We start from the raw sequence: 9,531 nt of genomic DNA, 5'->3' as shown, positions 1-9,531 counted from the left end.
CCTATCACATTTAAAATATGTCATTTCCTTCCTTCCCTTTTTGTTTTTTCCCCTTATCTTATTTCACCTAAACAAACAAAATGTTTCGTGATTTTCCCACCTTATAAAATGGCCCATCATAGATGTGAAAAGAAAATAAAATAAAATACATATACAACTGATGACCAATATTATATAAAAAATATGACGACTACAAAAACAAAGGGACAACAGTTAATTCAGTGTGAAAGTAATATAACCCTTGTTATTTGATAACGCGTTGTGAGACCTCCATGAGACGTGTTTGGCTGCACCTACTTATAAACATTAAAAGTAGCACATAAAAGAAGTGGGTAAAACGCGCAAGTACATATATGGCGTTTCTTTTATAGTATTAATCATGTTTCTAATGGAGTATGTTTTATTTTAATCATGTTTCTGACGGCATATGTTTTATATTAATCACGTTTCTGAAAAGTTTCTTTTACATGCCTCACACCTTTCATGTATGAATTAGCGCATGCCTAGCATTAGAATGAATAAAGTGAAGTAATAGTTCTTAAACTTGGTGAAGTAAACATTTTAATCCAAGCTCCTTTACTGTTTAATGAAATCCACACCCTTTTTTTAACAGAATTTGTTGGAATAAGAAAATCACAAAAAAAAAAAATCCATCTCCCAAAGATAAAAGAGCCCTTTTAATAGCCTATTTGGCCAAGCTGGAAAAATCAGCTTATTTTGAGATGTGCTTTTGTTAAAAGTGTTTTTCTTTAAAAGTAATTTTGGTGAGAAGCAATTTGTGTTTGACTAATTAATTTGAAAAGTACTTCTAAGCAATAATTAGTGCTTGACCAAACTTTTAAAAAGTGTTTCTTAGTGTATTTTTATCAAAAGTGCTTCTCAAAATAGTTCTTTCGAGAAGAAACTACTTTTTTAAACTTTAGGGAAAAAATATTATTTTTTAACTTGGAGAAGCTTGGCCGTGGACTACCAATAGGAGCTAATCATTACTACACAAGTTAGCACCCACAGATCTAATGTCCTAAGTCAACCAATAGGAGCTAATGATTCAGATATTTAACTAAAAAACAAAAATGTGGATGGAAAATATAGAACGCATAACATCGGCTTTCTATAAACACAACTTCCAGACTCCAATATCAGGAACGAAAAGGAACCTTCCAAAGAGAGAGAGAGAACAAAAGTTCCTTGTGTAATATATAGTGAGCTAGAATTAATCATTCCAGCGCAAACATAACTGAGGTTTTCTCTAATTACACTAAATATGGAAATAGGATCAAACAATCAAAAAGAAATGGCTGAAAACTAGCTTTGCCTACATTTACAAACTAAGTTACAACTCTGAGCTCCATAGCAACACAATCTGGATTGCGTGATACCGCTAGTGCACATCTAATTCCCAACAAAAACTAAAGAAAAAAAGAAAAATTCACACATGAATGAAAATCCAATGTCATTATCACCTTGTCCCAGAATTGGCTGCAGGTACCTTAGATGGATAATTTGAAATGTCAACATCGATCAGAGATAGGTCATAGGGCGCTGAAACATTATTTGATGCATCCATAAGCAGCGAGCAATTCATTGCTTCGGATTTCCCTGTTTGGTGTCCTGCGCCAGGATTTTGTGGATTGTTGTTATTAGCAGAGAGAGAGAGACTAGATAATTGTACATCTTCCTGTTTGTTTCCAAATATGTGCTTATTTTTCCTAACAGTATCCATCTCTGGGCCAGTTGGGACGAATGTCCTTGCCCTGTACTTAGTTGCACCCCTTCTTCACCATCACCATGATTATAGAGAACATAATCATGATAAGTAGGAGCGAACTGCATCCATTGTAGAACACAGAATCTGTCAGGACACTGAGTAAAAATACAGCACAAGGGAAAATGAGCAAGTGATTGTCTTACCTGGTGGACTGTGTCATGGTAAAAGTCATTTAGCATAAGAGCATGTCCAAGGCTAGCAGTAAAACCACGAGAAGGACCGATGTTTGCACCAGCATATTCCTTATACGGGAAGGCATAAAGATGAGCAAAAGCTGCAATAAGCATCTCAACACAAATTATAAAATTCTGAAATTCAGCAGCTTCCTCGGTATCTTTAATAAGTCTAGATTTTGCAGCAAGAAACACCAGAACACCCTGGGAGCGGAAGTTAAGAGGATTATGAGAACTTGCCACATAATTCAATGCAAAAATGTAATTGAAAGAACAAGAGCCAGCCAATTGCTATTATTTCAGTAAAAGCTCTGTTATACAGCATCACATAACAAAAAATATTAAAATAAATGCAGATAAAGATAAGATAGTCTATCTTTCAGCTAGTTGAACCCCATTAAAAAAATATGACCAATTTAGATATATCAATAAGGCAGCATCACTTCATCAGCAAGCAAACTACCACATCTTAACTAAACAGGTAAAAGCTATTTGTTCCTCCCTGTTTAGGTTTGGCTTGAAAGGAGAAAATGTTGAAGTGTGTCAAAATTACATCAATTCACCTTTTTAGCTCAACTTGTGAACCAAAAACCAAATAGCTCAACTTGTGAACCAAAATCGGAAAAAAACGAAGATCAAGGAAAATAGCTGGTTCAAAGAAAACAAAAGATTTTAGGTATAGAACAGTTTTACCCACGTGCATCAATTAGCACATTGTAAGAACAATTCTTCAGCTTGTTATAATGAGTCAAATAACTGCCAACCTCTACTAGGACCAAACAATTAACTACAAGTAACATTGGTATAGCGCAAGCTGACCTTGACGGCAACATCATGAAAAAGTTATTTGTGCACAGGGGCCATGCTAATCTTCTCCATATCGTTCCAATTTTATCCGATTTCCCCATAGGGCAAACGTTACAAAAAATTATTATTATATTTTTTTGTGCTAACAGAATCAATTAGTAATAAAGCACCAAATTATGCCGGAATTGTGAAAGCAAAATGAGTTCAATAGTTTTAAAAAAAAAAAAAAAAATTGCTTACTTAGCACTAAAGGGAGAAATAGTGTAAATAAGCAAACCAGGTGAGTGATAATATATGATTCCAAATCAAAATTAGGCAAAAAAAAAATACCTGCCAGTATGTAAGGAATACGACAGATTTTATAATGATAAACTTCGGAACTGGATTAAATGGCCGGAGCAAATCTTTGCATGCCACGTAAAACAAAGCCAAGGCATAAAGTGCCATCGAGTATGAGATAGTATATATAATTGTGAGGTAGAGGTACGACTGCATTGGACTGAAATTTCCATCCTCGTATTTTCCTTTTGCATAAAGTATGATTGTAACTGCCACTAATATGGGCTTGAGAATCACAAACTGCAAACATCCCTGCTTGCACCTTCGAATAAAGCGCCTGCATTTCTTGAACATTATCAGAAATACAGTTTTAAACAAAAAATAAACAAGAGACCTAAAGTCAATACATGAAATTAATTAACTACATTGCAACATGGAAACCTACATAGTTGAAATGTAAAACAAGGTAATAATAATTTCGTCACAGAAATCAAGGGAATCATAAATTCAACAGCACCAAGACTATTCAAAATATCCATTGAAACATTTTTCAGTCATCTCAAATTCAAGTGAAGAAACGCACTGCAACCAATCATATAAACCATCAATATGAGTCTCCTACATAGAGGTGTGAGTAATGTATAAATTTTAAAAATGGTTCATGCTGGAGAATCCTCAAGGAGTTGCTCGTAATTGACAAAATAAAAGAAGCTTTATGCATATGCGCAACTTACCCATCCAAAGGAAGTGGAGGAAAGCAGCAGGTCATCAGACACCAATTTGGCTTTAGAACTCGGCCACTCAAACTTAGAACAACAGACCCTGGGCCGCCAACCCATGCCAGGCACAGTGATAGAAAATTATATATGACCCAAGCCTCGTATCTGAAATTAAAAGTAAATATTCACAAATTAATGAAAAGATCTCACCATAAGAGATGTCTAAACATAAGCATATGAAAGATGCAAACTCATGCAAATCATTCACCAAGTAATCCCTCGACCTAATATATGTTGTGTCAATTTAATAGCACAGAGATTAAAAAAGAAAAGGTTGAACTTTTTCCTGCATATTAGAGAGACTTATAGCCCGTTTGGCCAAGCTGCAAAAATCAGCTTATTTTGAGAAGTGCTTTTTTTCAAAAGTGCTTTTCTCAAAAGTACTTCTGGTGAGAAGTAGTTTGTGTTTGGCTAATTAGTTTGAAAAGCACTTCTGAGCAGCAATTAGTGTTTGGCCAATCTTTAAAAAACTGCTTCTAAGTGTATTTTTCTCAAAAGTGCTTCTCAAAAAGTGCTTTTGGAGAGAAACTACTTTTTTCTGCTTCTCCAAAACTGCTTCTGCTTCTCCTCAAAAGTACTTTTTTTCCTTCCAAAAGCTTGGTCGAACACATCAATATTTTCCCAAAAGTGCTTTTGGCCAAAAAAAAAAGCACTTCTGGCCAAAACGAAGCTTGGCCAAACAGGCTATTAAACTTAATGATTGATCTTAAGACCAGAAATGTGTACAAGTTAGGTGTATTGTTAGAAGATGTCAAATAAAAAAAGCAAAGCTAGTAAAACAGGCTGTGTTGGGACATTTACATCACGTCAAGTGTTTGACAAAAATCATTTTTGTTTGTTTATAGATTTGTAAATTAGTATAGAGAAACGTGTGAGGTGTAAATTACCTTCGGTATTATTGAATAATGGAATGAAAATTGTCTAAATCATGTCGAATGGATACAACGGTGCCATACAACAATCCCAACTAATATGGAATTGGGGTGCAGTTCTTGCATATCAACAATTGTCTGCCCTCCAAATCACTAAGAAAAAAAAAATAGTTGTCACTTTTCTTCCATTCCAACACGAACCCTCATCTACATGGCTACGTAACATCTTTCTAAGACCCTCCAAAATAAAACCGACTTCGAATATCTACATCACTGAGGTTCTCCATTGAATTTCTGGCTTCTTCCACCCACGTCGCCGATATTTCCCATGTCGGAACCATGTATATACCTCATGCAGCTATGTCAATTGTGGCTGGAACCGACTTTTTCATCCATCTCACATAATCTAGCCCACCACAAATGCAATTTGTGCCTTGTCTCTACATCTAGCTCCATAATCCTCCATAATAGTCACCAATGATCTTAAAGCATTTTCCACCACAGATGTAGTTGACGACGACAAAGTGTAGTCCACACATGCTTAACCTATAAATTCCTACTCGCTAAATGCCGCTACCCATGCCCATCAGTCAAACAACAGTTTTTTTTTATGAAGTACGATTTAAAGTTAAATAACAGTTTGTGCCTCCTCTAATGTCGTTCTCCTGCATTAAATATATGAGCCGCCTCTTCTATTTCAGACAACTTTTGACAGCAAGAAAAACATTCTCTCCATCCTATTTTTGTACAAAGACGGTTCATTCAGATGTCTCATTGTCATATACTAGGCTTAAGTTATTGTGAATCAAATCTTCAGCAATAACTGCAATCATAAGCAAAACTGCAATAGAAAAATAGTCCAGGTAACACAGAGTGAATCAGACCATTCTAAAAAGGAAATAAAAACTCGGAATATGTTGAAGATTGATCTCTGAGAATTGCGGTGATCTAAAGAGGTGGGTTAGACAGCTTGAGAGTTTTCAGAAACACTTGAAGAGATGGTCTAGTTGGATGAGGTCAGTATGACAGAGGAAGTGTAGTTTTCAGAAACACTTGAACGGAAAGTCTAGGTGGATGATGATGATCGCAGAAGATGCCTATGTCATAACTGAGGTTGGTTGGATAAGGGTTCCTTGTGGGTCTTTAAGTAAATCTTAAACTTTCAGCTAAGAGTCTCCTCGCCCCGACAAGGTCTCTCTCCAAATAGTTTTCACTATATTGATTCTTAAGACACCCGGGACATCTGTATCTCAGGGTTTGGATATTTCAGTCGATCTTCAGTCAGAGGGATATCACCTATTATAACTTGCAATTATTTTACAATCTCAGCAAGTGTATGTCAACAATGTTTTACGTCGTTTGACAAATTTTAAGGCTTCCTTCGACATTCTTCAAGGTTCTAGGTTTGATATGCTTCAAGCTTCTTCGTTTTTTTATTTATTCATGAAGTAAGTAGGATATCATTAACAAAGGCATCAAGAAGATGCAAGGATTAGAAAAGAAGGAAATTCTCAGCCAACAAAAAGACAAAAAAGACTAACAATAAGCTTCTTTGGTTTTCTTGACGTAACAAATCAGTATTCAGTAGCAGTCCACAAGTTGGGTAATTAACTTGACAGTTCAATAACTTTGGTGTATGAATGCCATATCAGAATACATCTATGCATTAGTGGTTGAACAAAGCATGGAGTGATCTTTATTCTTCAATTTATAGAAAACTACAGCATTGTGCAATTAACCGATTTAACTTCAAATCTTCAATCTATACATATTTTTTGCAAAGGTAATATAGCACATATAAAGCACAAATGCAAGTATAGACACGCATACCAAGTCAAGCAACTCGACTGGAAGATGCATATCCATATTTCATAAAATCTAGCGCACTGGAAGCTCAACAATTGAGCATGCAGTCAAGCTCAACAGTGGCATCCAGTCCCCACTTAGCATAGGAGAAACAACAAGTTTTTGACATTAAGCAATCTCATTGAACCCACAAAACTTTTGACTATAACCCATCTACGATGATGCAAAGCTTTAAAGGTCGACATAGAAACACAATCGTAAAAAAGGATATTTTTAAGAATAAATACATGTTTCTTCACACTACAAAGCCCTCTCATGAAAACTATCATTCCATCTGTATTCATGATTGCTACTTATTGCAAGAGTTTAGAACGAAGAGGGAAAAATCAGGGCACCATTCCATGGAGCAAACAATGAGCAGTCATATTATATACCATCAAGAAAAAGAATTACACCACGAAAATACAAACTTGAACAATACTTACATTTCACGAATGGAATTGAAATAGATGGCACTCTCATTTAGGATGAGTGACAAAAATGACATTAGTGCATAAACCTGTCAAGGAGACAAGGAGAATTTCAAAAAGTAAAAGAGTTGGAACATAGCTATAAATTCGCACAATGTAATATACAGCCCAGAGTCAAGCTAGTTTTGAAAACATATTTGTCATGGTCATACATAAAAAATTTGCATTCTCATGTTATTAACAAAAATTAACACCATAAAAACCAGACTTGAGCAAATACACCTGATATCAAGATCCATAAAGATTCATAACTCTAATATTCACCAACCTGTTGGGGTACATTCAATGCATGTGTTTTCTTTAATTTAGTTTTACTTAGTATTATCTAAGACAAAAAATTATAAAATTCTACTAGGATTGTGAAAATTGCAGTTGCAAAATGTAACCATCATTGTGAAAATAGCCTAGAACGCAGGGGTTTTTATTTATTAGTCAATGCAAATTGTTGATACAAGTCATAGGACAATTGCACATTTGAGCACCGCATCCCGATTTTAACCTCCAATTATAGACACCTTTGAAACTAGTTCTTCCATTAATGGACAATGATCTACAAACTTAACAACATTAAGTGACAATGAATTTGAAATCCCTACATGCACATATTTCCTCCTACTTCAATTTTTAACTAATACCACAGTTTCTCATTTTCTATATCTTCTACACCAGCTTTCCCAGATTAAACTCACCGACTTCCCAATTTAGTTCCTGTCAGAATTTGTGGACATCCTACCCTCCAGTAGGATGACAACTCTTTTAAGTTTTATCTAATATCAACAAAATGGCAGTATGAACCCATTCTAAAATCAACTTGATCCCTACTTCTGGACCTACAAAATTTTATTTTTAAATACAATGAGGTCTATTGGTCGAGCTGAGCGTCTATCGGAAACAGCCTATCTACTTTCATTAAGTAGGGGTAAGGTCTGCGGACACACTACCCTCCCCATACCCCACTTGATGGGATTATACTGGTTTTTTTGTTGTTGTTGTTGTAATGAGGTCTATTGGTCATCTTATACCTACATACAGCCAAATGAATTAACTTGCAGCGGTTTAATCAACTTTTTTAAGATTGTTTTTTGAAAAGAAGTGCATGTTGCATGCAAAAGGAAAATATGTTTGGATAGTCGTAATCTTTGAAGATTATGAGTATTTAGTGAGTAGAATAACTACTCAAACCACGTCATCAAAGAAATACAATTTTTTTTTGGATAACCTTGGTATCAAAGCCCAAATTCTTAAAATCTTTTTTTGCAAAAACTTCTTTAGGAAACATAAACAAACAAGTTTTGATTATGCAGATGATCAAATACAGCAAGTAGTCTATAATATTACATTTGCAGGTTTGACAGGGAAGAAGAATAAAGGCCAAGAGAGAGAGACTCACAGGAACCATAAAGATGATGCGGACAATGTATCGTTGATAAGTAGGCTCAGTGTAATTCAAAAGATGTCTGTATATGTGCAAAAGCGCCAGTCCAATGGCACCAACGGTGCAAGGCAATGCAATGAGGATATAGTATATGGGCGCCATTTGTTCAGCAGGCTACCAAAAATCAAACATAAACACCCTTCTCTGAAACTTTAGAAATACAACCAAATCAGTAAAATTGAGACAATTTATGAAATTAATAGATAAATAAATCCAATAAAATGGGGAAAAAACAAAGAATCCACTTACAGAACTAAAGAAAGAGCTCAAAAACCCCTATAGCTGAGAACTTCTCTGCTTCACCAAAGAGAAGAAACTGTTGATATAATTCAAGACTTGGGCTTGTTTAACTTTAATTGGATGTACACCGACCTCGGGACATCAGGAAACCCTAATTCAATACAAATGTTAAGATTTAACTTATCAACAAAAGTGTAATTCGATAAAAATGTACATAATTCATTTAATGATCAAAGAAATTAAACAAAACTTCAAATTCCAACTGGGGTTTTCCCTATATAAAAAAGAGAATGGGTATGTTCGCGAAATATTTTAAAAAATATAGAAATGGGTTAAGCAATACTCACCTTATCGATGCAATCGGGGGGGAAAGATATTAAAGAAGTGCGCAAAACTGGGTCATTGGGGAATTATCAGAGAAAGTGAAAGTTCAACGAAGACGATGGAACTAAATAGATCTGCGATTTAATAAATCAAAAGAAAAAAAAAGGTTTGGCCAAAGCGTTGTAAGTGAATTGTGGGGGCTTGTGGGACAAAGGGAAGCAATAATGGCGGCTTCACGGAGAGACGTATTTTATTGCTGGAATTGGAAAACAGATATCGCTTCAACAAAACTTGCCAGCAAAGGATAAAATCTTTTTCCTTCATTTTTCTTTTTCTTAACTGTAATTCTTCGTAAAAAGAGACAGGTGGCATTCAATTTTGTATTTAAGAGATATTCGTTGAGTTGTCTCTGATTCCACTATTCAAATAATTAAATCAATTATTAACAATCACTAATCATTAGTAACATATTTTTTCTTTTATTTTTTTAATTTTGGTTCCCAATCATATTCGAAATT

General features: G+C 34.9%; 2 pseudogenes; both read right to left on the bottom strand.

The window, feature by feature from the left end:
• Nucleotides 1-1,173: 1,173 nt before the first annotated feature.
• Nucleotides 1,174-9,319, bottom strand: LOC107823808 (uncharacterized; annotated as a pseudogene).
• Nucleotides 2,792-2,856, bottom strand: LOC142162520 (U6 spliceosomal RNA; annotated as a pseudogene).
• Nucleotides 9,320-9,531: the final 212 nt, after the last annotated feature.

Source organism: Nicotiana tabacum, chromosome 7, assembly GCF_000715075.1.
Source record: "Nicotiana tabacum cultivar K326 chromosome 7, ASM71507v2, whole genome shotgun sequence".
NCBI classification, from domain to species: Eukaryota; Viridiplantae; Streptophyta; class Magnoliopsida; order Solanales; family Solanaceae; genus Nicotiana; species Nicotiana tabacum.
This window is presented reverse-complemented; position numbering and strand designations above follow the sequence as displayed.